Here is a 4,827-nt window from a genome sequence, read left to right on the forward strand (position 1 = left end):
ACAAAATGAAAGAGATAAAGCATATGATTATATCCATAGACACTGAAAAAGCATTCTACAAAATCCAGCATTCATTTCTGATAAAAATGCTGAGCAATCTGTAAATAGAGGGATGATATCTCGACATAATAAAGGCCATATATGAAAGACTTACAGTTAATATCATACTCAAGGGGAAAAAAACTAAAAGCATTTTCCTTAAGAACAGGAGCATGACAAGGGTGGCCACCATCACCACTCTTATTTAACATAATACTGGAGTCTTAGCCACAGCAATCAGACAGAAACAAAAAATAAAAAAGATCCAAATTGGAAAGGAGGAAGTAAAACTGTCATTATTCGCAGATGACATGATACTATATGTAAAAAACCCCAAAGACTCCATCACAAATATACTAGACTTAATAAATGAATTTGGCAAAGTAGCAAGATACAAAATTAACATCAAGAAATCCATGGCATTCTTATACACCAATAATGAACTCACAGAAAGAAAAACTATTAAAACAATCCCATTTACCATTGCGGCAATAAAATTAAGGAACCTATAAATAAACTTAACCAAAGAAAATAAGAAACTGTTCGCAGAAAACTACAGATCATTGACAAAAGAAATAGAGGAAGATATAAAAAAGTGAAAGCATACTTTGCACATGAATTGGAAGAATTAATATTATTGAAATGTCCATGCTACCCAAAGCAATCTATAGATTCAATGCAATGTCCATCAAAATACAAATGACATCACAGAACTAGAAAAAATACTTCAAAGGTATCTGGAACCAAAAGAGACCTTGAATAGACACAGAAATCTTGAAAAAAAAGAAAAAAGTTGGAGGGATCACATTACCGCATTTCAGGTTATACTACAAAGCTACTGTACTCAAAACAGGCTGGTACTGGCACAAGAACAGGCAGATAGACCTGTGAAACAGAACAGAGAGCCCAGAAATGGACCCAAGACACTATGATCAATTCTTATTTGACAAAGGTGGCAGGAGCATAAAATGGAATTAAGACAGCCTCTTTAATAAATGGTGTTGGAAAAATTTGACAGCTACATGGAAAAAAAAATGAAACTAGAACATCCACTTACACCATACACAAAAATAAATTCATGAATCCATAAAAATCTGAGAAGAAAATGTAGGCAACAAAATTTTGGACATCATACGGAGCAGAATGTTTACTGATACATCACCTAAGGCAACAAAAATAAAGGAAAAAATGAACACATAGAACCACATCAAATTCAAAAGATTCTGCACAGCAAAAGAAACAACCACCAAAATGGAAAGGCAACCCACTCTATGGGAGAGCATAATTGCCAATGATACATCAGATAAGGGGTTAATTTCCAAAATATATAGAGGGCTCATACAGCTCAGCAAACCAAAGACAAGTAATCCAATTAACAAATGGGCAGAGGAAGTGAGTAGACACCTCTCTAAACAGGACATACAAATGGCTAAGGGACATATGAAGAAATGCTCAACATCACTAATCATCAGAGAGATGGAAATTAACACAAGAATGAGGTATCACCTAACACCTGTTAGAGTGGTCGCCATCAATATATCATCAAGGAACAAGTGTTGGCAAGGGTGTGGAGAAAAGGGGACTATGGTACACTGCTGGTGTGAATGTATATGGAAAACTATATGGTGTTAACTCAATAAATTAAAAATTAAACTGCCATTTGACCCAGTGATCACAGTTCTAGATATATACCCTAAGAAGCCTGAAACAGCAATAAGAAAGAATATATGTATCCCCATTTTATAGCAGCACTGTTTACAATAGGTAAAATCCGAAAACAGCCAAAATGTCTATCTGTAGACAAATGGATAAAAAAGTGGTGGTAGATATACGCAATGAAGTACTATCCAGCTGTAAGAAAGAAAAATCTCTTATCATTTGAGACAACATGAAGGAACTTGAAGAGTATTATCGTGAGCAACACAAGTGAAGCCGAGAAAGACAAATATCACATGATCTCACTTATTTGTGGAATATAATGAACATAACAGTATGAGGAACGGGGTAGTCCCAGAGACGTGGAAGTGGGGTATAGACTGACAGTCACCAGAAGAGTGGTTGAGGGGGAGCTATGAACCACAGAACTTATATGCATGTATGCATGAACAATGGATATGGACAACAAAGCTGGAGACAGGGCTGGGAGCGTGGGGGAGGGTGGTATTAGTAGGGGAAAAAGAAAAACATCTGTAACAAAAATAATTAAATTAATTAAATAATAAAAAAACAACAGAGAATAGTAAATCATTGGAAACTTTAATGAACTGTATTGACTAAACTTTGCCATGTATCATCTCTCGTATTATTAAAGCTATTGTTATATATTATTTTAATGAGCAAACCATCTCATGACAATGTATTGTGTAGAGAAGAATGTTAAGAAAAGAAAATATAGTGAGAATTTTTTAAAGTATGATTTTACCTCAATAATTACAGCAGAAATTGGAAACTGCAGTGTGTTATTTGTTGTGATGTTCTATCAGCTGAATCTATAAAGCCAAACAAACTAAAATGCCATTTTGATAGCAAGCATCTGAGCTTTGCCGGCAAGGATACCAACTATTTTAGAAGCAAAACTGATGGACTCGAGAAAGCTAGACTTGACACTGGTGGTATGTACCGCAAACAAAACCTAGCAGCCATTGAAGCGTCATATTTGGTGGCACTCAGAATCACCAGCTATGAAACCTCATGCCATTGCTGAGGATTTACTGTTGCCAGTGGCCAAAGACATTGTTCAAACTATGCTCAGGGATGAACTTCTTATGAAATTGAGTGCAATTTTCTTATCTAATCACACTGTCTGCACAAGAATAGATGACATGTCTGCTGATATTCTTGATAAGGTAACCCAGGAAATTAAATCTGCTCTACTTCCAATATTTAGCATCCAGCTTGATGAATCTACAGACATTGCAAACTGTTCACAATTACTGGTTTACGTGAGGTATATTAATGATGGCAACTTTAAAGGTGAGTTTCTTTTTTGCAAACCTCTTGAAACGACAACTACTGCATGTGATGTATTTGACATAGTTGGTTCATTTCTGAAAGAGCATAAGATCTCTTGGGAAAATATTTGTGGTGATTTGCACAGATGGTGCTCCAGCTATGCTAGGATGTCAATCTGGGTTTCAACGTTTTGTACTGAATGAGTCACGAAAAGTCATCAGAACTCACTGTATAATTCATCGGCAAATATTAGCAACAAAGACACTGCCATAAGAGTTAGAGAAGTAATAAAAAGCATCATAAGTTCTGTCAATTTTTTTTAAAGGCGAGCACTTTAAACAGTCAACTGTTTTCACAACTGTGCAAGAAGTTGGATGCGCTGAACAATGCTCTGCTATTTCACACTGAAGTAAGATGATTGTCAACAGGAAGTTTTAAAATGTGTTTTTGAACTTTGGGATGAACTCAAAACATTTTTAAATCAGAAAGCAAGATTGCAATTTGAAGCACTTTTTAGCAATAAAAGTGAACTGCAAAAAAATAGCTTACTTGGTTGACATCTTTGCCATCTTAAATGCAACATGCCTCAATCATTCCAAATGAAACTTCAGCTTTGGCAAAAAAAAATTGGATGAAAATAAAATTTACATGTTGTCTACCTTATCTGCTTTCTCTGAGTAACATGACATTGAACCAGTCAAACAGATTACAATGATAATTTCTGTGAAAGAAAACTTTCACATGCTTGCAGTTGAAATTTCATTGTACTTTCCAAATCTACCTCACACCCCATTTGCACTTGCCAGAAGCCCATTCATAGCCAAAGTTGAAGATGTTTCTGAGACAGCACAAGAGGAGTTCATTGAACTTATTAACAAGCAATGAAGTGAGAACTGATTTCTCTACAAAGCCAATTACAAAATTCTGGATCAAGTGTTTGCATCATATCCTATTCTGTCTGAGACTGTTGCAACTTCTTCCATTTCCAACAACATATCTTTGTGAAACAGGGTTTTCAAGCTTGCTGGTTATCAAGTCTAAATACAGAAGTAGACTTGTTGTGGAAGATGGTCTTCGTTGAGCTCTTACAAAGACTTCCCCGAGAATTTCTGATCTGGTGAGAAAGAAGCAATCTCAACCTTTGCACTGACGTTGGCTTTTTATGCATACTGTCACAAAATGTAGCAATGTAATTTACTGTTGTTATGTTAAGACTGTTACCCATGCTACACCATCCTTTAAGAAAAAATTTTATTTATTTGTAATTAGAAATAAATATTTCCCAATATATAATTACATATTGTTTTTGTGATTAATCACTACGCTTTAATTCTGTTCAATTTATAACAATGAAAATACATCCTGCATATCAGATATTTACATTACAATTCATCACAGTAGCAAAATTACAGTTATGAAGTAGCAACAAAAATAATTTTATTTGGAGGTCACCACAACATGAGGTTGCAGCATTAAGAAGGTTGAGAACCACTGGTTAAGTGAAGGTTAAGTGATAGTCTTGCTGGGTAAAGTAGTCTTGATTGTAGGTCCCTACTTTTCATCACTTTGAATATATCATGTCAATTTCTTCTGGCCTGAAATGTTTCTGTTGAGAGATCACCTGATAGTCTAATGGGACCTTCATTGTAGGTTATTATCTGCTTTTGTCTTGCTACTTTTAAGATTATATCTTTGTCTTCAACCTTATATTTATGATGTGCTTTGGTGTGAGCCTCTTTATATTCATCTTGTTTGGGGCTCTCTGCACTTCCTGGACTTTTTTGTCTTTTTACTTCACCAGGTTAGGAAAGTAATTATTTCCTCAAATAGGTTCTT

At 35.1% G+C, this 4,827-nt stretch overlaps 1 pseudogene; it reads left to right on the plus strand.

The window, feature by feature from the left end:
* Positions 1 to 2,393: 2,393 nt before the first annotated feature.
* Positions 2,394 to 4,141, plus strand: LOC118635366 (annotated as a pseudogene).
* The last annotated feature ends 686 nt before the right edge of the window (positions 4,142 to 4,827 follow it).

The sequence above is a fragment of the Molossus molossus genome, unplaced genomic scaffold, assembly GCF_014108415.1.
Source record: "Molossus molossus isolate mMolMol1 unplaced genomic scaffold, mMolMol1.p scaffold_m16_p_2, whole genome shotgun sequence".
Lineage (NCBI taxonomy): Eukaryota > Metazoa > Chordata > Mammalia > Chiroptera > Molossidae > Molossus > Molossus molossus.